Genomic DNA, 24,657 nt, shown 5'->3' with positions numbered 1-24,657 from the left:
TAAAACCACTAGAGGAATTGTAAAATTAGAACTGAGAATCACTGGTCTGTTGTCAGATTTGAACTACATAAACTGATAAGCCAACAATAAATTCAATCCTTATGTAAATCTTGGCAGAGATCAAAAAAAGTGGAGTCAAAATAAACATCGGCTGAATTTGTTCTATGACAGACATTTAGTTGAAAGGATTCATGTGAAATCTAGTAAAAACATTTTAATAGATAGACATTTGGGATGTTTAACCTATGTGAATACATTTTGATTTGTCAATGTATAGACATAGTCCAAAAGAACTACTGGCAACTTTATTCATTACAATTTTGAAAGAAAAGTAGTTGAGTTTACTTTACCGCAAGAGGACATTCACCCGAAAGAAGCTAATTTTATCACGTGTACCCACAACTGCATGAGACAGCATTTCAGGGTTGGGTGGAATTTTTACTAGCAGAACAAGCTATTCCAACACAGTAAGTCTGAGATGCGCACTGTTTAAATTAATTCCCTAAGAGGGTGGAGCTGGGGGTGGGGGGAGTTTCCAAACTATCTGTTGTTGATTATCAAGCAAACAAAGAAAAGACTGTGAGGGTGGAATTGTTGTAACTTCTCATTTCTAAGCCAGGTCCACCTGTAGCTACTGCATGCACAAAGCATAGATGGTTTTAATACGCAATAGATGTAAAAGTTAGCCAACCTGAGCAAATACTGATTGAACTTGTTATAAAGCAGGGCAAGGAAAGAGAGAGGAAGTCTCAGAAAGTAGACCAAATAAGCATGTCTTCGTGGCTAATGGGCTTGAAAAGCCAGATATAATTTCTGTACATCTTGACCCTTCCATGTCCCCATTTTTCGCACTGTTCTTCCCTTCCCCTGTCACTCCTTCTATTTAATTTATAAGCCACCTAGACTCCCCCCCAAAAGTCTGCCAGCACCTTCCTGAGAAATGACACTACATCTACTCTTTGATCAATGAGAAAAGTGGTTTCTCTCTTCTTTGAGTTCTTTACAGGCAGGTAGTCAAGCCGTCAGAGGTGGGGAACTATTGCCTTCTTGGGCAAGTAACATGCAAAAACTAAAAACATACCACATCTTTGCATTTTAATATCGGTGCTACTGTTTCCATTGTTAAGGTCTGTATCTAACTAAGAGGCTATAAATACTGCATCCATAAATACTTTTAATTAAAGATTCTATTTAACAGTGTACTCTTTTAGTTATCCTAATAAGTGTGTGCCTTTAAGTGTCCTAGACCCACTTTGTCTAAAAAGGGAGCTGTGGTTAAAATGCCGGGCTCTTGGAACCATAGGCTGGGGCTGGAAGCCTTGCCCTGACTGTCAGTTCTGTTTTCTCAAGTTCCCTGGGTCCTTCTGCTCTTCCTTGTTGCCTCCCCACACGGAGCCAGGTCAGTCTCTGCTATTAGACCCACCGGATTATCTTACAGGAGATGCCCACTTTTTATGCAGCCTGCTTGGTTCCTGGAAACATTGAAGCTGGTGACCCCAGATCAGATAGGTTTTCCTTTCTGGCTTTTACATCCTATGAGTTGAATAAATTACACAGTTCTTGGTGTACAGAAACAGGGTAAGCTTTCATAAACTGCCTTCTGGTTAGGCAGCTGATTTGAGACATGTTTGGATTGGAAGCAGTGTTCAGATATGGAAAATGAGATCAGACTTTAGTGCATAACAACCTGCTGGAAGGTTCTGGACTAGTGTGTGTGTACAAAGGGACTTGGCGAGTGTTAAAATTTAATATCAAATAAGATATTGGTGTCTGCAGCTCACTTTGCAGTGCATCAGAAAACAAAGGCATGTGGGTAAATGCATAGATATAAAGCAAAAGGAAGAATAGCAAAATGCTAGCAATAGTAGAATCTGAGGGGAATGTATTTTGGGTTCACTCTCAATTTCAACTTTTGGATATGCTTGCAATTTTTCATAATAAAAAGTGGGGTGAAAAGTTTGTGTCAAATAGACTGGATAGACAGAGCTGGGAATTTGAGTATAATACTCCATTTTCTATATTCTTAACCAGTGCGTTTATTTATACAGCTTCCGTTTATCCACTGAGATATTGGCAAAAAAATATTTTTCCCTCTAAATGTCTATAGCTTTGTCATTTCCCCTCTTATAAAAATGGGATGCATGATGATGATGGATGTTTTCCAAAAATACAGGAAAATGTAGAGAATGTAAAAATCCTACCATCTGAAGAAAAACAGTTAGCATTTTAGTATATTTTTCTAGACATATCACTAGAGAGAGTGTAAGAGCTTCCGTGTGTGTCTCTTTTCACTATACTTTTGCTACGTCTCCATTTTCCGCTCTGCCCAGCCAGCTCTGACCCTTCCTTTAATGCATGACTCCAACTTTCTTCCTCCAAGAAACATTCCACTTTTCCCTCTTGCCCCACTCTTAATCCCCTTTGACTGGCCAAGTCCTGTTTTCAGCAATTGTCTTGTCAATCAATGCCTCGAAATTCTCATCAAGCACCTTTAGCATTCAAATGCATTTCCCCCTCTCCAACCCCTGAATTATTTTGCATTCCACCATGCTAACTTGCATACCCCAAGATGCCAATGCATGTTTGCTATCAGACTCATAATTTTAAAATAGCCTAATCTAATCAAGGCAAACTGCCCTCCTGATTTAATTGGTAACTACATAGTTTAAAACAAAGTGCTCGCTTGAGACAGAAACGCCAGTCCATTTCTGCTAAATTATGGGAAACACAAAGATTATAACAGAGTTCTTATTTCAGAAAATATCGTTTTATCTTGGATTTTGTCGTTGACATTTCCCAAGGATTCATAATGAGTGATTAGCGCAGTCTGGGAGAAGCAGGGAAGGTTCGGGCTCCCTAGATGGGTAACGGCAGTGTTTAAGGATATTTTTATTTCATGGAAATAAAACTAGATTTTGATTGTTTGAGAACAAAAGGAAGTATTCTTTACTCATATTTGAGAGTTATCTTAAATACATCTACTTCAAAGATCTTCCATGAGTTCAACTTTTTGCACTGTAAATTTTATAAATGATTTCCTCATTTTATAGAACTATCTTACTCCCATTTAAATTTTTCAGGGACTTTCAAAGAATAAATTAATAGACTAGATTATTTGGGCAATAAAAAGTGTACTTTTCTTCAGGACTAGAAAAATGGATTGTTTCTTCCTCCTTCACTGTCTTGAACTCTATCAAGGTTTGAATCACTTTTCAGACTTTTTATTTGAGGGATAAGGAATATTATAACAATGGCTAACATTTTACTCAGTCCTTCCTATAAGCCTGACACTGTTGTGTTAATAAATATCAATTCATTAAATTCTCACCACCCTGGGAGATACTCTAATTTTACTCCGTTTTATGGATAAGGAAACCAAAGAAGGCTAAATAATTAGCAACCACAAAGTAAGTGGTAGAACCAAGATCCAAACCCAGACTGGCCTCAGACCCTGTGCCTAAACCATTCCCTGGGCTGATTTTCTAGGCTACAAAGACTGGCACCATAGTAGCCTAGAAGTGGGGCACGATGGGCATTTGCTGTCTCATAAACTTGGTGTGAGTCTGTCTCTATCTCTCCAAGTGGGTATTACTAGGTTAGTATCAGATTACTAGTTAACGGTGCTAAATTGATGCTATTGAGCTTTTCTCTTAAGATCTATGCTTTGATCTCTTATTAAAAAATCAGAATGAATTTATGTTGGTTGATTTCTACTTGCTTGCCTGTTCTCTAGTGCACAGCAGAATTTTCTTCTTTTTGTGTCTTTTATTCAAAATACGTTAAAGGAAATCTGAAAAGAAAAACAGTTCACTGTCATAGCTATTTCTCTTATATGACCTTTCAATCTTCATCTACATATATATATATATTTATAGGCTTTTTAAAACATAATTTTCATAGCACTTTTTTTCACTTAAGGTCAATTCATAAACATTCTTCTACATTGTTACCTGCTGTTTATAATCCTTTTAATGATTATAACACATTCCATGAAGTTAGATATTTTGGCTGCTGCTTGGATTTTTCCAATTAGAAAAATTGGCAATAAACATTTTCATATGTTTAATTGATGGTTGTTTTCTTAATTTGGATGATTTCCTTAGAGTCCTAGAGGTGATTAAAAAATGAAATTTGTTATTATTTTATGGGTATATACACTGATAGAATGAGAGTTTTCATTTTTCAGCTTAATTAATTAATAAAAACAACATTCAAGAGCCATTTTAAATAAACTTTATTTAATTACTGTTAAATTGAACACTTTCAGTTACATTAGGATAATATTTGAATTACCTCTCACATGGGATGTATAGACATGTGGGGGTGGAGAGATATCTATTGACGCTTAATGATAATCTCATATTTAAATTCTTAATTTAGAATATATTAAATTTTGACCTCATTTGTGCAATTATTTTTGCAAAGTGCATTTGCTTTCCATTTATTTTATCACTGTTGTCTGCTGTTGTGTGACAGGTTCTTATATGAGTTGGTCTTCTCTGTTGTAAACTCTTTAAAAATCAGCACCTTTTGGGATAAACACTGTAGTTCATACTCTGCTGATTTTTCTCCTTAATTTTATAGTCTATTTGGAATTTACTTTGACTTCTGGAAGGAGTTCAATGTGAAGTTAAAATGATGTCTATTTGGGTAGTCTCCTCTCTCATTTTTATTGTTTTTAGATTATTATATATTATGGTTCTCTTTTGAACCATCTATATCTTATTTTTATATTACCATATCTCTTCCATTATTATTTTAGAACATATTCCAGTATCTAATAGGGCTAATCTCCCTCATCCCTTCCATCATTACTCCTCTTTTTCACAATAGTCGTTGATGTTTTTACCCATGTATTTTTCTAAGTAAAGTTTATAATTTTTAAGTTCTTCAGACACTATTGTTGTGATTCTGATCGTCACATCATCACTCTTCTAATGTCAAAAAAAAAAAAAAAAAGACTAGTGTAGATGGTATCCAGGTTTCCTTTTTAGTATAGCTCTGTGTAAAGCTCAATTTACTTTCCATACTTCACACTTTAGAGATGTTCCCACCTACTCAGGTGGCCCGAGACAGTCTCAGGAGGACTTTTCAGGTCAGGGCAGAGTCTGGCCAAAGAGTGGAGAGCAGCCCCTGCAGAAGCACAGTCATCCCTCAGTAAAACTCTCGTGCTGGTTAACACTGTATTCTAGTCTGACCTAGTGAGCCAATTGGTCGCTGGGGATAAAGGAGCTCTTACTTTTATTTTTGTTGTTATTATTATTGCTGTTGTGTTATTGTCATTCAACTCACTTTTTCCTTCACAGGGTTTAGAGAGGTAACTGTAGTTTGAAGTGTTCAGAAATGTGTGTTCCTTAGATTTCCACGTTCTGCTAAAGTAATTCCTTCAGGAACAAATACCAATTCTTCTTCTCTCGTGAAATACTCTTCAAAGCCACAAGCATGTTTTTGTCAGTTTTTCCATATTTTAAGACAAAATTTTAAACAACAAATCATGCAAATTTTGAGTGAGTTATATTCATCCATTCGGAATGTAGAATATTTTCCTAATATAAACCTCTTCAAAGGTGGCTATAAATAATCACTTGAAACTCCTCCATTGAAAGGGTGACTAATCCTTTGACCATTAAATTGTGAAACGGAACACTCCCAAATCATATGATTCTATCTTAAAGCTGTTACTGTTTATTTATTTATTTTTTTTTTATTGAAGTGGCTTCAGGATAAAACATTTATATGCCTCCAGGGTGGTTATTGCATAAAACTCCAGGGTCCCTTGTGTTAAGTAATCCATACCCTAAAATCAGAATACATTACATTTTAAGAGGTTATCCAGCCACTTTCCAACACTGACAGCATGAAGCTCATCCAAGAGGTTTGCAGAGATCACCTCATGAAAGACTGGATAAAAGCTCACCTACCCTTCACCCCGACAAATAGAGTGATTGCTGGACCATATAATTTACAAAGGCAGATTCGAAGGACCCTAATTGTCTCCTGCTTTTAAGCAATCTTAACACGTAACATACACACACAAAAAAAAACCCAAGGACATGAAAAGTCATAGCTATCACTCCACTTAAGCATATTTTTAAAAAGGAGAGTCCTGATACTTTGGTAGTAATACATTTAGTTTTGTTTTATGAAATCTACTCTGGAAAACATTCCAAAAATGCCTTGTTATTGCCAAACTTAATGGAATCTTTTTAGTCTTCTCAACAGGACTTGAAAGCCTTCCCTTGACTTCTGTGACATCATCCTTCCCTGGTTTTCCTTCCTTTTCCTGTAACAACTCCTTCTCAGTTCCCTTTGAGCCCATGCCTTCCATTTTGTTAATACTCAAGGCACCATCGCTTGCCTCCCTCTCACTCTGCCTGTCCTCCCTGGGTACTCTCTGTCACTCTTCAGGCTTCAGCTATGACCCTCTGGTAATGACTCACATATGTGGCATCTCAAATGCCACTTGACCCAAACTGAAGTCATCATCCTTCCCCAAATCTTTTCTTCTTCCTATATATCATATAACCTGGTGCAGCCAAGATAGGGTCACCACCATCTACCCAGTCACCCAAGCTTTCTATGTTGTTTTATATTCCTCCCTACCACCTGACTTAAAAGCACATCCACATTCCCTTGTCTCCAACCATATCCAACAGGCTTCATTCAGAATTCAGGCCCTTATCCTCTTTGAGCAGACTATTAGAGTCTTGCATCTCACACTCCTTAAATCAATCTTTAGTCTCCTCCTAGAATGGTCTTTCTAAAGCACACATCTAATTATGCAGCTTTCTGGCTTCAAACCCTTCAGGGTGCTCCGAGTGGCCTAGTGCAGGGGTCAGAAAACTGGTCTGTGGGCTGAATTCAGCCCACTGTCAGTTTTCACAAGTAAAGTATTACCAAAACATAGTCACCCTCATTCATTTGTGTGTTGTTTGTGGTTGATCTCAGGCTACAACAGTAGAGTTGTATGGTTTCAGCAAGTACCATGTGGTCCCAAGTGCCAAAAATATTTACAATCAGTCCCTTTACAGAAAAAGTTTGCTCATGCCTGGCCTAGTGGATAAAGTCTGAACTCTGTGGTATGATGTGGAAGACCTCCATTCTTTGGCTGCAACCTCTACTTCCAGCTCACCCTTAGCTCTAGCCACACACTCCTTAAAACTCACGCTCTAGCAGTACTGTCTGCTTGCAGTTCCCCAGCACTGAACACCAGAAATTTCTGCCATGATGGAGATGCTATGTGCCTGCGCTGTCCGGGGTGATAGCCTCTAGCCACCTTGGCTACTGAGTGCTTAAAATGTGACTAGAGAAACTAAAGAACTAAATTTTAAATTTTGTTTTAGTTTTGATTAACATAAACCTAAACAAAGTCACGTGACTAGTGGTTACCACATTGGCAATATCGTGCTAGACTATGTCACCAACACTATCTTTGTTCACTCTAAGGGGAATATTTAAAATATTTAGAATACCTTGTCCACCTGGGAAGCAGTCACATTCCAACAGTTAGCTTAAGGCTCACTTTTTCTAAGGAGGCTTTTCCGACTCCTAAGGCCTGGTCTCCCCACAAAGAACTGGGTATCCAGGGTGGGAGGGAGGGTATAGCTCAGGGGTAGAGCACATGCTTAGCATGCACGAAGTCCTGGGTTTAATGCTCAGTACCTCTGTTAACAAGCATGCCAGAGGTCCTGGGTACCTCTGTTAACAAAAAAAGAAAAAGAAAAAAGAAAATAGCCCCAAAAAAGGGGTAGGGATGGAATTCAGTATCCTCACTGTGCCATAGTATTCCCAGCATTACCAGGATTTTTTTTTTTTTAACTCTGATCTCTCTCTGCCAACCAGAATAGCAGTCCCTGAATGCAGATCCTTGTCCAACTGGCATCTGCTTTAAAAGCCCCTAAACCAGTGCCTGGTTTGTGCCAGAAACTTAATAGTGGTCAAATAGATTAATTCCACTTTCAAACTTCTTTTTCAACATGCAAGTCTCTTTTCTTCACTTGTAGTCCTCTGAAAAATGAAGAATAACAGCTAAATGTCCTAGTAACCCCTCTCCCCCTGTCTCCCACCAGCAGACGTTGACTCCTCTCTGGGAAAAACAACTGATTACAGTCCCCTCAGCAACCTGATTGTGTCCACACATTTTAAAGTTCACTTTCATAATAGCATCTTTGAGACTTAGAGTCAGAAATGCCACATTCCTCTAAAAGTAATGAGGAATCCATGACCATTCTGCCAACCTACTTGTTTGACCTCTACGAAATTTGTTAATTCTGCCTTTTTTGAGAACACACTGGTTACTTGTAGCTTATGTCACCCCTTAGCTACTGCGGCTAACTTGTTTTGTATTTAGTCACAGCAACTTTTAATATTATCTAAATTAAGGACGACAGGAGACTCTAGAAGCTGAATGTGTTGAGTTGTGCGCGTGGCACAAACAACAATCAGAGAAGCCAAAAAAAGTCAGTCGGTTTCTGAGAATGTTGGCGGATCTGCCCAGTCAGGTGGGTCTCAAAGCTCACAGCGTTCGGGGTTTCAAAGCAAAGCTTCCACACACTTCTTTTTTGAAGTTCCAACTTAAATATTGACAGTTTTAGGACCTCCTTACTGCCTGTGTAGAATGCAGAACTCTTTAAGATAAATCACTTCAAAACGCTATACACTTTCTCAACACTGACATGTTCTAAATTGTTGCAGTTTAAAATCAGATGATTTTAATCCATCTCAAGTGGTTCTTTGGCTCTAATATCTTGTTTATACCCTAATATCTTATCTCTGTAGGATCAGGAATATAGAGGAAAAGGCAAAAATAATGAGTGATGAGGGCTCGATCAGATTCCGACTTCTTTACCAGATCACATCTCTTTCACCCTCCTACCAAGTAGTCAGTGTTCCGTACACAGACTCCTGGAATCAGCTGTCTGATGGATTAGCACAATGGATGTAAACAGTCTCCAGAGCCAGACACTCTTGTTTGTAAGTCCAAGTTCTACCCTTTGCTACCTGCGTCACCTTGGGCAAGCTGTCTCCCCCTCTGTAACATGGGGGCAATGACAACCTCTCCCCTCTGGGTGCCGATGATCAAACGAGCCAACGGTGCAGAAGCACCTGGTACTGAGCCTACCACAGAATAGGAGCTCACAGAATATTGGCCATTTTATTTGTCTTATTTAAAACGCTCAAACCTCAAATGTAAATGCTTTCACAACCTTCATTTAAAATCAGAAAGCTTTTGATTCCCTTCAAAACCATTTTGAGGGGCTCAAGTTTCTTACTAAAAAAATACCAATAGCATACTTTCCAATAATGCATAGAAGCATCCAGGGTTTCTTGGGCGATGTGGAAGAAGGAACAAAAAAAAGCAGGGAACTTGAATAGGAAGCTTTGAGTTTGGGAAAGTGAATGATTGTTGTGGAATGCTTCCACCGGACTCCTGACCCACCCAGAGAGTGTCCAGAGAGTGGAGACTCCCTTAAATAGGAATCATTTTCCTCTTGTTACACATGAGCTACCAAAGAGGCTTGCTTTGACTTCCAAGCTGCTGGACCAAATCCCCGAAACCTCAGTAAAGGAAAACAGGCTCTCAGGAAAAATACAGGAAAGTGCACCCAGAGCTTAGAAAAGGAAATATTGCCAATTCAACTTTCACATGTTTATAAGTCCAAGCTTTTCCTGGCATATACTAGATACTCAATAAATGTTTGGTAAATGACGTTTGCTAAAATTAACCATGGGGATGTTTATTTCCCCCATGTAATATATTAAAAGATAGTAAAATATCACAGTTGACATATTTTTAAAATGCCTATAAATATATTTCTCGGGTAAGAAATGTCCAGTGATATTAAATTAATTATTAATAATTATTTAATATTAAATATTAAATGATAGTTTATAAAAGCAATGTTTTTATTCCTTTATTTGGGGAGAGTTTTCCTCTTAAATCATAGTTCATATCATTTGGGATACTGACCTAGAGACATGAAGCCAGTTTGTTGAATTGAGCCAAAACTAAGACCATTTAGCCCTTTTGAAACTAACTGATAATCTTAGAATAAGAGCTTAAGGCAAATAGAATATTGGACTCCATTTGCAAATACAAACTCAAGATTTCATCATGTGTCAAAATTATGTGGGGATAAATTTTTCATGCATATGCTATCTAATGATGTTGAAAATATTATCAGTTGTGCAGAGCTAAATAAAAACACACAAAATAGAAAATCTTTTACATATTTCAAAAACCAGTGTCTGGGAACTATAATTCATTAGGCAGGATAGTGAACATTTTTGAAAGCCATCTTTCTGGGGCGCATTTAAACTTTAAGACTTACTTTGTCTAACTTTAAGACAACATAGGCCTTGTCCCACACTGACACAACTCTATGAGGTAGGTACTATTCTCATCCTCATTCCCATTTTCAGATGAGGATATTGAGGCTCAGAGAAGTAACTTGGCTGAGCTCTCACAGCTAATGTAGACCCAGGCCGTCTGGCTCGGAGGTCCAGGCTCTAAAGCTCTGTTACTCTGCCTTGAATGGGGTGACAATGTCTCCATTCTGTCCCTTGTCCCACTACTCTGACCATCTTTTCCCTTCTGTTTATCTGAATTCATAGCATATTTTTAATAACTGAATAATACTCCATTGTCTAGATATACTCTAGGTTGTCTACCCTTTTCTCTATCTGTGGACTTTGAACTTATATTTTTTTTTACTACGAAAGCCACTTTCAACTCTCAGAACAACTGCCTGGGTGACATAAGAGAGGAACCACATGAAAGAGTGTGTGGACAGTATAATTTGGAGCTCTCGTGGGAGGATATATTTTCATTTCCTCTCGGAAAGAGTTGTGTGATAGGCGCTCAGAGGGGTTAGGATATTGATGTGAAAAAATTGGCTAATCATTTGAAGTTACCATTATGATAAAAAAATGAAATTGGCAGGCAATAGTCCCAAGCTGATTTGTAATCCTATAATTATCTTTGTTGTATAATATATGCCCATGCATTTGTTAGTTATCACACAAGGGAAAAGATAGTTCTTATACTTGGACTTTAAAAATTACAATTTCATGATTAAGGAGTTACAGTGATGAACTCATCAGATGACACTGTGTTTGGGGCCTCTCTTTGCCCCTGGAGTCCTTTCCCCTTGCCTCTAAGCTTCACCCCCTAATTTAGAGCCTTTCTCGTTTTTATCCCCTGGACCACCCCAAGCAGAGGCACACTGCTTTTCTTTTTCTCCCTAGATTAGGCATGGACAAGGTAAGAAAGGAAGGGGGAAAAGCCATTTTCTCTCTTACCTTGGCACGCCGCATTGCTTTGAAATTTCTAAAGAAGTAGAATACTTCTAGTAGAACTGAATGAAACAGCCCTCTCCAAGTCTTAGAGGTAGTCTTCTCTGAAGAAAGGTCTTCTAGTCGCTAATAGCTCTGCTTGTCAAGCTGTCCAGAAGCCTGTCCCTCCTCATCCTGCCCAGACATCCCAATCCAAGAAGCCTCTTCTCTCAGGCCCCCCTAAATGCGACTTCCTGCTCTGCCCTCTCTTCTAAGGGGCTGTTGGGTCATGTGAGACAATAGTGAATTCTCAGCTAGAACCCATTCAGAAATTCACAGGAATAACCCATCTAACTAACCGTCATCTTATTCTCGCTTCTTTCTCAGAGAAACAAACCTGATAAATTCCGTTCTCTATGTGCTCTGCCTCACCCACCCACAGACGCACACACAAACACTGACAAATGTTCATTAACCTCTTCTTTACTAGTGTAGACATTTACAGTTATGACCATATGGCTCACTTTGAGTTGGGAAAACATTCCTTTGAAATTTAGAAGGACCTCCTTCAATTCATGCACACACATACACTTTTTAAAAATTAAATTTTTTTTAAAAAATTAACTCTGGATTTCAGCATTTGATGACTTTAAGAAAATTGTTGAAACACGTTGAAAAGAAAAACCTCGGGCCCACCTAGGAGAGTGGGATTATTTCAACCAGAGTTGGGGAAAAAAACAACAGTGAATTGATTTAACACTTGCTGGATTATGAAACAACATGTAAGAGTTCAGAAGGCTCTTAGCAGCATATCCTCAGGATAACAGAAAACGGGGCAGGGGAGAGAGAAGGGGAGAAATACGTCCAAGAGAGGAACATAATGCAAAATTCTTGGCCTGATAAAAACTTCCCTTTGGGCCTTAATGTAAATATACAAGAGAATTGCACTTTAAATTCTCTGAATGTGGTTATAAATAGGCGCCCTCTAGCAATTAAGTGTAGCAGGAACAATTTAGACAAGTCAAAACGATAAGGCTCCTTTCCAAAGCACCTATTTTTCAAACACGGTAGTTTCTCACTGGGAAGTGTTCTGCATTTTATGCCACACTGGGAATGGCGCCCCCTAGGGTTGTGCAGGGCACATTCAACTCAACCTGTTCCTTGGCCTGCACAGAGCCACCCTTAAAAATGAGGAGATGAATGAATGAATGAATGAATGAATAAATAAATAAATAAATAAATAAATAAATAAATAAATAAATAAAGTGGAGCCACACCCTCCTTGCTTAACCTGGACCTTATCTCCCTCCCTTCTTACCACCTCTCCACCACTCTTTGCGGAACAAGAGAAAAGGGGAAGTGGAAAGAGAAGGAGGTGGAAGTCAGTGGGAAATTGGAGGGAATGCACGTAGCTCCAAAGCCTGGGAGTGAGCCTGAGGCTCATGTCCCCTTCTACCCCATCTCCCCCAACAAGTCTGGGAGACCCCGGGGTGGTGACACTTCATTTAGAGTGCTCCATTTCCGCCCAAGGCTCTGCAAGCAACCTGGGCTGACCAGTAAGGCATGGTGGCATGTGCAGAAATCTTCAGCGCAATCCAACACACAGCAAAGTGGTTTTCACCTGTTAGAGAAGAAGTGGTTTGAAAGCCGAGCTGGTAAATAAACTTAAAGCCGCATTCTGATACCCTCCCACCTTTCCTATGCGCTTAAAAGAACTTTCTAAACATTGCTACTTCATTTTCATTTGTTTAATTATTCTGGAGAAGCCACTAGATCCACTTTGTGCTGATCTGATGGAGGCTGTTGGAGAAATCACACACGGATGCTTAGAGGGCTGGAGAGTTCCTTTTTTTCCCTCCCTGCCCTGTGGTAACACTTCCGTGTTTGACACAGAGACTTCATTGTCCTCATCCAGCTTTCTCCTGACACAATAGCCACTCTTTATTGTCCCTTCTTCAGTTGGCAGGTAGGCTGGTCCACAAAAGTAATGCAAACACACTGATCTTGGCTTAATTAAATATTGTGATTTTTGTCAAGTTAAAAGTGAATCATTTAAGAGAGATCCAAAGGAAGAAGCGAAAATGGCACTAGCAAAGGACATAGCATTCTCTTTTTCCTTTTCAGACTTTCTTAAAACTTATGTAAATGTATATATTACAGCTGTGCGGTGTCACATCCATTTGCATTGTTGGGTGTACTTGTTTATTTGTATCTTCTTAACTTAGCGTCAACAAATCATTCTGAATCTTGATGGTATCCACCAACATTTTAGCTATTCCTCCCATATTTGTATGATTTGTAAATATCAGAATGCTTCCATATCTTTGGCTAAGATGAAGATGGAAAGAATTAATAGATCAGACCTAAAGACAAAGGAGATAAAGACAGGTTGATATTAAATCATTAATTTATATCCTCTGAGTAGGGTTTTAACCAAATGCAGTTGACTGTGTTCCATTACTAATGCAAATAATCTCTGCCTCTAGGAAGTGTCTCATCTTTGTTCTAATCCTGTTTTCCCAATGACCTATTCACGTGAATATTTCCTACGCACAGCACCTGAGCTATCCAAAACAAAATTCTCTAAAGCAAGTCCCTTCCCTACCTACGTGGCTTCCATCAGCACCACCCAGCTTGTCTTGAAGAATGAAAGCGTTGTAGTCATTTTTAACTCTTTCTTCCTTTCTTTCCTTATATCCGGGCTGGCACTAAGCACTTTAGTTCAGAATTTTTCCTGTCATATCCCACACAGGAAGTGATGATATTAGATTGATTGTGTAGACAAAAAAGGCTGCTTGTGTCTGGAAGTTATTGCCTTAGGTAAGTAACGTGTTCCTTATAGCTCCCAAGGCCTTTGTGGATCCGTATCTTAACTCACCTGTAACGCCTGGGCGCGGAGGCTGGGAAGTTCAAACTGAGTTCATTGTTTCTTAAAAATGTCTCGTATTTGCCCTTTATTTCCATTTCTGCAGCTACCATCTTAGTCAAGGTTATTATCTCATACTTGGATTCTTGTAACATCCTCCTAACTGCTTTCCTTGCCTTTCCCAAGTTTTGTCTCTGGTGGTGCCACTGACCCATCTACTCACCTGCTGCATTTAATGAGCCTACAATTGTTCCGCATCACCAATGACAGTCAAACCTAGATTCTGTCAGGATTTCAAGGATAAGAAATTCAGTGGGCCCATCTTACCTGTTAAACTTATCTCCTATTCTTTCTTCCAACAACCTCTATCCAAGTCAAATTCACATGTTCCTTGTCTATCACCAACATCACCACATTTCCTCTATTTGTTCTGCTTCCAGAAGATCCTGGTGCAAGTAATTAATAGTCATAACAACTTAGTCTTGGAGTCTTGAGTATCTACTGTGTGTTAGGCTCTGGGCCATCCTTCGCAGCAATCTTTCCTGCTAGCTAATATTATTCCAATTTGATAGGTAAGAAAGTCAAAACTCAGGTTAAGTAACTGGGCCAAAAAAGAAAAATTGATTCAGGGGTGAAGAGTGAAGACTTCAGATCGCAGCCTAACTTCAAACAACACACTCTCTACCACCTTTGTCCAATGGGAATTTAGCTTCCTCTGTACTCACATTTCTTTCCAAACATCTAGTTTGGCAACTAAAAAATTGCTGTCACATGATACTCCTTTGATTGTTCTTTATTATTCTCTGATTCTTGGATTGTTATGTAGCTGTCTGCCTTTTTGTCTTTATATGTCTTACTGTGCTGAGAACCTCTGACCGCAAAACCTGCATCCCCTATAACTCTCAGGTGTTGCTATGTCTCTAATGGACATGACATCTCAATTTCTGCATTTTTGCCAAAGCATTATAGTTCCTTTGCCCAAGTACACTTCTTCCCACTATCTCCAAGGAACCGGATTTACATTAATGGCCTTTCTTTTCTGCCTTTGCTTTTACTCTTTTGCCAGTTATTTCTGGCTTGGCTTTCTAATTGATAGATGATTACAATATCAAAAAGCCCAAATGCCTTCTCTAGTCTATGACAGTCCAGACTGTCTATGTCTGTAAATGTCTCATTTAAAGTGACCAAGAAAATTGATGAGAGATTTAGTCCCATGAATCTTCTCGTGATTATTTCCAAATCTTCAGGGCAGAGTAAGTAGTGAGTTAATCTTCTCATTAACCCAGATAAGCCTTAATATAAATGTACAATATGACTAATATAATTTAATACAAAAGTATCTTTTAAAATCCTATTACATGCCTAGAATTCATGTTGCTGAGAGGTTTAGAAAACAAAAGTGTGGTGTGTGGCTCTGATCCTCTAGAAGTGGGCTGTCCGATATTGCAGCCACCAGTCACATTTGACTAATTTTAACTAATTAAAGTTAAATAGAATTTAAAATTCAGCTCCTCGGTTCCACTAGCCACATTTCAAGTGCTCAACATCAGAATATGGTTAATGGCTACCACAGAGGACAGCACAGATAGAGAACATTTCTACATTACAAGAAATCCTATTGGACAGCACTTCTCTAAAAGTTTATCAATGGTTTGTTGAAAAACATATAATACGTTTGATGTAATTCATAGCAGCTGATGATATGTTAGCCATATCTTTCAATAAATAAGTAGCTACCATAAGTTAGGGTTTCATTCATCATTTATTCACTCAGTGTAAACACCTGGTGTCTAATGAGTGCTCAAAAATGTTTAACAGGTATAAATGTTTAACTTTATAAAATAAAGATGACAGCTTCTATGCAGACACTTAGTTATCTGGTATCATAATATTAAAAAAATAATGATAATGAATATTTAAGCTGCATAAAGAGAAACAAACTGTTCTATACACAAGTAATCTACATTTCCTGAATTCTGCCAAATTCTGAATGTAAATTGTGGCAAATTGTTGACACCCTCTCTGCCCCTGCTTAGACAGCTGTGGGTGACATCTGCATCAAATCAGCCAGAAGTTATTTATTTTCAAAATGTGCACTGACCTGCTTCTAAGCCCAAAGGGTAAAAATGTCACCTTTGTTCACTTCTCAAGAAAAATATTTTTAAGATCCTGAGCTGACTGTGAAAGGAAAAGCTGTTCCTTGGGGTGTTTTCCATAATTCCCTCTTCATTTCAAACTTTCTGACAGCCATCACTTCCTGTCTCTTTTCCTAGTTGTAATACAAACAGGAAAGCAATTCCATGGCTTCGTAAGCCAATTGGCCTCTTTCCTTCCGTGGAATTTAAATTGATTACTGAGTTTGTGTTTGTGAATGGTGTGACTTTGTGATTACCTGTTTGTATTTCAAGGACTGGGAGCTTCCTGGCATGATAGGACTGTTTGATTCAGTCTTACAATCTGATTACCTAGGACACGACCCCACAGGAGGCAACCAGTAAGTAGTTTTACATAAATAAGTTAACTAAGGTTAACAAATGTGACTCCTTGCCTGGAGTTAAATCTTTTACATCAATAATATTAATAATGAAGAAAATTAAAAGCAAAACAACCTCCATAAGTGATCTTTTTTCAGATTCCTCATAGTTCCATGCAAAATCAGACTATCTGACCTATGTGTGCTATGGTCATGGGGCCATTATTTTATGGAAATAGGTGGGAAATTCTTCTGGAGAACCTAGAAACAAGCCTGGATGTTGTACATTTGGAGTGCACAGTTAGTTTACTTCGAGAATCAGCCACAGATAACCGGAAACCCCACGTCCCCTGGAAGTACATCTAGCTCATACAAAGCTACAGAAAGGCTAGAACAGCAGTTCTCAACGTGTGGCCTTAAGAGCCCTTGGGGATCACCAAGCCCCTTTCGAAGAATCCATGAGGTCAAAACCATCTCCATAATAATACTGTTATTCACCTTTTTCATTCTCTTTCTCTCATGGATGTTTGGTGGAATTTTCTAGAGATCCCATAATTATCTGAAAAGGCTGTTAAGATATTCTTCCCTTTTCCAACTACATATCTGTATGAGGCCATATCGTCATATATTTCAACCAAAACAATGTCACAACAGATTGAATGCAGACCAAATAAGAGAATACAGCTGTTTTCTATTACACCATACATTGAAGACACTTGCAAAAATGTGAAACAGTGCCACGCCTTTCACTAACATTTTTGTTCTGGAAAATATATTTTTCATAAGTGTTATCCATGTTAATATATAATAATTTATTGTCATTATTTTAAACAAACTATTAGATAAGTAAAAACTTTCTCAGCTATTACCCATATTAACAAAACTATTGAGGGTCCTCCAATAATTTTTTTAAAATTTTTGTGAGGAGGTAATTAGGTTTATTATTATTTTTTTAATGGAGGCACTGGGGATTGAACCCAGGACCTCAGGCATGCGAAGTATATGCTCTACCACTGAGCTATACCCTCCCCCCATCTTTAATAATATTTAAGCATGCAATGTGATCTGGAAACCAATGAGTTTGAAAACCACTGTACTACAATATGGTGAATACAGCTATAAGTTGAATGGGCTCCCAGACAATGATTAACTGAAGAAGGGAAAAAGCAGATGGAACCCAGTTTCTAAGCTTGGCCAGAAGCCTGCTAAAATGCTGACCATGGTTCTTCATCCAGTCAACTTATTCCCCAGAGCTCTATGGAGGCTGCATCTAAGTCTTACTTTACTCTCTTTTCCTAAATCAAGCCATTTATTTTCCCAGCCAAATAGTTGCTAGCTCTTTCCAGTTGCATACAAATTGTTTTGCTTCATAAAATATTTACTCTAAAATAATACACTTAGGATGGAAATGACAATTCAGTTTTAATTTGAGAACATGTTCGGGTCTGTTGGCAGCCTGGGGTGAGGTTGGACATGTGGTCACAGCACACAGATGTTACCTCTGATACCTGCTGAATCTGTGGGTTGTTGCAAAAAAAGAATGAGTAGACTGGTGCCCAACACAGCCACCACTTACTTTCCCAAAGGCTTATTAGTTGGTTTAGCTTCACATGATATTTTAGGTAATATGGGCTAATGATACTAGGAATGTTTATATTAAATTGTATTTGTATTCCTTGAAAAATTTTTGTTAGTAGTATATGATGTATATTTTATAATGTGCATAATATTTTATAGTTGTAGTATATATATATATTATATATATATATATAATGCATAAAAATAAGTAAACATATTGGGTGTGTGAACTCAAAGTTCTTCTATTTTTTTTCTTTTTTAATTGAAGTATAGTCAATTATGATGTGTCAATCTCTGATGTACAGCACAATGTCCCAGTCATGCATATACATACATATATTCATTTCCATATTTTTTCCATTAGAGGTTATTACCAGATATTGAAAATAGCTCCCTGTGGTATACAAAAGAAACTTTTTTCTTTTTTTTTAATTGAAGTATACTCAGTTACAATATGCCAATTTCTAGTGTACAGTATAATGCTTCAGTCATATATATACATACATATATTCGTTTTCATATTCTTTTTCATTATAGGTTACTACAAGAGACTGAATATATTTCCCTGTGCTATACAGAAGGAATTTGGTTTTTATCTATTTTTATATATAGTAGCTAATATTTGCAAATCTCAAACTCCCGATTTATCCCTTTCCACCCCTTTCCCTCCCAGTAATCATAAGTTTGTTTACTATATCTGTGAGTCTGTTTCTGTTTTGTAGATGAGTTCATTAGTGTCTTCTTTTTCTTTTTTTAGATTCCACATATAAGTGATATCATGGTATTTTTCTTTCTCTTTCTGTCTTACTTCATGTAAAATGACTATCTCGAGGTCCATCCATATTGCTGCTAATGGCATTATTTTATTATTTTTTATGACTGAGTAATATTCCACAGTATAAATATACCACAGCTTCCTTATCCAGTCATCTGTCAATGGATATTTAGGTTGTTTCCATTTCTTTGCTATTGTAAATAGTGCTGCTGTAAACATTGGGGTACATGTATCTTCAAATTACAGTTTTCTGCAAATATATGTCCAGGAGTGGGATTGGTGGACCATATGGTAAGTCTACTTTTAGTTTTTTGAGAAATCTCCATACTCTTTTCCATAGGGGCTGCATCAAACTACATTCCCACCAACAGTGTAGGAGGGTTCCCTTTTCTCCACACCCTCTGCAGCATTTATCGTTTGTACACTTTTTAATGATGGCTATTCTGACTAGTGTGAGGTGATACCTCATTTTAGTTATGATTTGCATTTCTCTGACAATTAGTGATATTGAGCATTTTTTTCATGTACCTATTGGCCATTTGTATGTCTTCATTGGAGAACTGCTTGTTTAGGTCTTCTGCCCATTTTTGGATTGGGTTGTGTTTTTTTTGTTGTTGTTGTTATTAAGTTGTATGAGCTGTTTATATACTCTGGAAATTAAACCTTTGTCAGTCACATCATTTGCAAATATTTTCTTCCATTTTGTAGGCTGTCTTTTTGTTTTGCTTATGGTTTCTTTTGCTGTGCAAAAGATTATAAGTTTAATTAGGTCCCATTTGTTTATTTTTCCTTTTATTTCTATTGCCTGCATAGACACCTAGGAGAACGTTGCTAAAACTTATATCAGAGAATGTTTTGCCTGTTTTCTTCTAGGCGGTTTATTGTGTCATGTCTTATATTTAAGCCTTTAGGCCATTTTGAGTTTATTTTTGTAAGGTGTGAGGGAGTGTTCTAACTTCATTGATTTACATGCTTCTGTCCAATTTTCCCAAGACAACTTATCGAAGAGACTGTCTTTTCTCCATTGAATATTCTTGTCTCCTTTGTCAAAGACTAATTGACCATAAATCTGTGGGTTTATTTCTGGGCTTCCTATTTTGTTCCATTGATCCATATGTCTGTTTTTGTGCCACCCTGTTTTGATTACTGCAGCTCTGATAAACTGATTATTTTTTATAGAGGAATGTAATGTCCATTTTAATAAAAACTGACTACTGAAGGGCATTGGTATTCTTGTGTGTATGTGTGTGTGCATGTTCTCAAATAGATATCTTTCAGTCTCCTTTTTTTCAACCACTCTTATCTTTGGTTCAGAGAATGTTTACCACTCCTGATTGCTCTACGGGGATCCATTTCCCGAGAGCTCAGAGATAAGCCAGTTTGCTAACCTACTTCTCTGTGTTCCCATAGCTTCTCTTCTGTCTTGTATCCTGCTTACAATCACTTTTCAAGTCTCATTGCCCATGTGAAAATCTATTATTACTTGAGTGACCCAACATTACCTAGACTCCCCATTCACCACGGCTGACACCCAGCTGCACAGGGTGCAGCTGGGAATGGCTGACTCTGTGAGAACCTAGACTTTCTTTTCTCAGTTCCCCACTCAGTGAAGAGAAATACCTCTCTGTTCATCCATTCACCTCCCAGCCTTGCAAGAAGAATTTTGAGAATTATGTAGCCTCTGAGATCCTCCTTGTTAGCATTCTTTCTCCCATGGTTTACACTGTTGTCCTGCTCTCTCATCCCACCAAATCCTGCCCATGCCTCAAGCAGCATTTCAGGACCACTCCAGTGCAGACTAATTTCTCATGTCTGGACTTCTTATTGTGTACTTGAAATACACTACACTGTAATAATCATCCTACTATGAATTTTCCAAAACTGTGTTGTTTTTCCAAATAGCCTTGAGAGCAAAGATTTTTGTCTTATTCATCTTTGGCAATAGCACCTAACAGAATGCCTTATAGCCTGAAAGGTACTCGATACAGATGCAAAAGATTGACCCAACCTTTATTCCATACCTGCCATGTGCCAAGCACTGTACTGAGTGCTTTTGCATATATCACCTAATTTAATCCTTGAACTTGAGGGAAGGTGATCATCACTGAAAATGGTGAAGGGGTTTGTCTGAGTTAACACAGCAATCTGAGAGCAGCATCCGTTGGGGCTGGCAGCTAGAGCTGTTTGGCTCTGAGCTAAACACCTTTTTCTATTTCCTCACACTGCCTCCTTTAGTAAATACCTCTCGATTAATCATTCTGACTCTTCATCATCTTTATCTTCCTCCTCTTCCTAATCAATATCATGATGCAGAGCGAATATACGTTCCTTTTAAAATGAAAAGATATTTGTACAAGATTATGTTCATCATGGCTAGCCAGAGGCCGCCAGTCATCACCCCCCCTCCACTAGTCCTACAGCCCAGTAATTTCAAATTGCTCTGAGGAGTCCTGGGAATTCCAGTGAGACGCATCAGAGGGTTGGGGTAGGAAAAATGAGTTTCTGACATTCCTGCCTCTGCTGGAGTGACTTTAGTGTATATCTATCTTTAACACATTTCATTTGGAAAATTGTCTTCTATAGTTTTTAAAAATCCTGCAATCTGCTATAGGCTGATCTCAGACCTTGGGCGCTGTACTGCTCTAAGCACCAATCTCAGAAGGGTGGCCTAGTCACCAATCCCATGCTGTAGAGGCTGATGAAGGCTCCAGACACTGACACAGGCAGGACTACCCCGGAGCCAGCCGTGCAGCTGTCACACCTCAACAACTTTGTGACTTAAAGAACTCTGCAGAAATCTACATCCACCAAAATACTTCCTCTATTGGTCAGCTATGGCCATATTTGAGTCCCTACCCACAAAGCCTTGGATTCTAATAATTAGAAATCCAGAGGTAACTTATACTACAGAGGAAGAGCAGTGCACATAGGGATCCAAAGCCTGGGAGTTACGCCTGGCCTCCGTCGTTAATTTCTTGTGCCTGTTTGCCCACCCATGAAATGGAAAAGACAATCCCTGCCTCACACTATTAGTAGGTTTTCCGTAAATATTTTCTGAATTGATAGAGAGATGGGTGGATGGATGGGCAAGCAGGTGTACAAACGGTTGGATAGAGAGCCAACAAGCATAGGTCAAATTGTCTGACATGTAACTATACCACTTCCAGTATAAGCAAAAGGCCAGATTTAGTGGCTTAAAACAACACATATTTATGATCTTAGAGTTTCATAGGTCAGAACTCTAAAATGGGTCTCACTGAGTCAAAATCAAGGGTGTGGGTAGGGCTGTGTTCCTTCCATCTTCAAAGCCAGTAATGGCTGAAATAGAGTCTTTCTCATCAGCATCACTCTGACATCAGCATACCTGCCTCCCTCTTCCCTGTGTAAGGATCATGAAGTACATTGGGTCCACCTGGATAATCCAAAACCATCTCCCCAGCTCAAGATCCTTGACTTACTTCCCAGCAAGTCCCCCTTTGCCACGTAAGGTGACATATTTACAGTCCCAGAGATTAGACGCTGGACATCTTGGGGTGGGGGGTGGGTTATTTTGCCTACTATACTACAGGGCAGCTTTGATTATATTGGAAGTCCTCCAAGATAAGTCAGATTCTTGATCTTGACTAACCATTAGAATTATCTGGAAGCTTTAAAGGAAACAGGTTCTCAGGCACCTCACCCGAATACTACAGTTTATTTGGGCCACATGGGTCCGGCCACCAGCATTTGCTAAAAGCACCCCCAGATTATTCTATTGTGAAGTCAGATTTGAGAGCCACTGGGTGTATTTAAGAAAGTGTATTTGGGCCATCACACAAATTTAGGTCTGAGGACGTCTTCAGCCCCTTAGGTCACTCACTTTACTTCTTAATCTGGGTGCCCTTATCTACAAAATGGGCATAGCAATCATGTGAGTACTAGATTAGATATTATATACAAAATCTGTGTGCCTCACCTGGAATATGTTAATCTCCCAATAAAAAGTAGCTATAATTATCAATTTTATAGAGCAGACCAAATTACACCTGAAAGTTATGGCAAACACAAATATCAAAAGTGAATCTCTAAGAATATACCCCAAACTCACCCATCTTGATCAGACTTCAAGGAGTTTAGGGCTCCCACTAATTCTGCTTAGATTTCCTGTAAACTGATATGGTCCAGGAGAGTTACTAGTTCCTGTTGTCCTTCCGTTTGGTTCTGGGTGATGTCTGGTTTCTCCTTGAGTTTTCTCCTTTTACAGACTCTCCCTTCACACTGCAGTGCCCCCAGGACAAATTAACTTAGTGTTACATGCACACAGCCAGTTGTCTCCAGACAGGATAGTGTAAACTCAGTCCCATCCCAACAAGGTTCATGGTCCTACTGGTGTTTTAAGTCCTTCCTTTAGCAAGAGTATCAGCTCCTGTCCTCTAGAAGACTTGGTTCACCACGCCTGGGATCCGAATCCCAGAATCTTTCCATCAGCGCCAGCCCCATCCCAGCCCAGGAGGTGGGACACTCAACCCAGTCCCTGTGTGTCAGCCATTCCCTGTCCTGCACTGCATAACGTCACCACCAGACAAAGCTCCCTTCCTATCCTGTTTTATTTTCATGCATTGCTGAGGATTAGAATAGGCAAAGAAACTTTATAGTGAGAAATGGCTCTATTTAGCTAAGATCCCAAAGGAGTCATCAATTGTAGTACTATGAATGTTTTTAAATTTTATGAGCTTCCAAAATCAAAAAAGAGGGGAGATGACATCATAAGTGAGGGACTTTGCTTTATTAGCTTCCAGAGTCAGAAAAAAAGAGAAGGGAAATTATATCATACATAAGAAAGATCTTACACATTTTTTTGTCTCATATTTTGCCTTGCTTGGCTCTTTCTTTTACTGATGGGGAATTAAAGGGAAATCCCGTATCAAAAAACAGTGACCCTGGGGATTTAAATTTAAAATCTGCGGTTCTTTGTCTTCAGGAAAATTAGGGTTTGTGATTCTACTTCCTCTTCCTTCAGTCAAGAGACAATATTTCTAAAGTTCACACATCCATGGTATAGGACACTTGTGGAAATCTTTGTGTCCTGTGTAAGGTAGAAGTAACATTTTGATTTTTTGTTTTTGAGAAATTTTTAAAATAGGGGGAGGAAAAAGCACAAAGTAGTAATAACTATCAACAAAAAATTAATCAGTCTAAGAAAGAAATGAAACATGTTATTTGAGCCAGATTAGAGGATTATAACCTGGGAAAAGCACCTCAGAAAACTCTGAGAACTGTTCTGCCGGTTGGAAATCAAGGCACAGTTACATAAGTTTTTTGAGACCAAGGGCTGTACATCAAATGACAGATTATTGACAGTTTACACAATCCAGATCTAAGCATCATCCTGGTGGGTCATGTGACCCCTTACAAGATCAAGAAGGAATGTTATCTTTTAAGGAGTTGTCTTGTTGATGCTAGGAGAACGTTGCTGTTTGTGGTTGAGCAGGTGTTCCTATCAGTGGGGGAGGTTTGGTGGATGCACAGTGCAGATACACAATGCAGTGCGGGGAGAGGAGGTCAAAGGGAAGAAAAGAATTTTTTATGTTTAAATTTTTCTTGTCATGCCATAAAATATGAATTTTATGCCACATGACAAACACCAATGGATCCATCACCAAGAGTTTTGTCATGTTTGTATGAAATCTTTTCTAAAATGAAAAGAATAAA

General features: G+C 38.5%; 1 protein-coding gene and 1 non-coding gene across 4 annotated transcripts in view; one reads left to right on the top strand and one right to left on the bottom strand.

Annotated features, from left to right (window-relative positions):
- The window catches only part of FYB1 (FYN binding protein 1), a 139,396-nt gene that overhangs the window by 6,053 nt on the left and 108,686 nt on the right, over window positions 1–24,657 (top strand). The window lies entirely within an intron of this gene.
- On the bottom strand, window positions 17,570–17,642 carry TRNAA-CGC (transfer RNA alanine (anticodon CGC)). Its single transcript has one exon. It is a non-coding gene; the product is annotated as a tRNA-Ala (tRNA).

The sequence above is a fragment of the Camelus dromedarius genome, chromosome 3 (assembly GCF_036321535.1).
Source record: "Camelus dromedarius isolate mCamDro1 chromosome 3, mCamDro1.pat, whole genome shotgun sequence".
NCBI lineage: Eukaryota > Metazoa > Chordata > Mammalia > Artiodactyla > Camelidae > Camelus > Camelus dromedarius.
The sequence above is the reverse complement of the archived record's forward strand: the minus strand, read 5'-3'. Positions and strand labels throughout refer to the sequence as shown.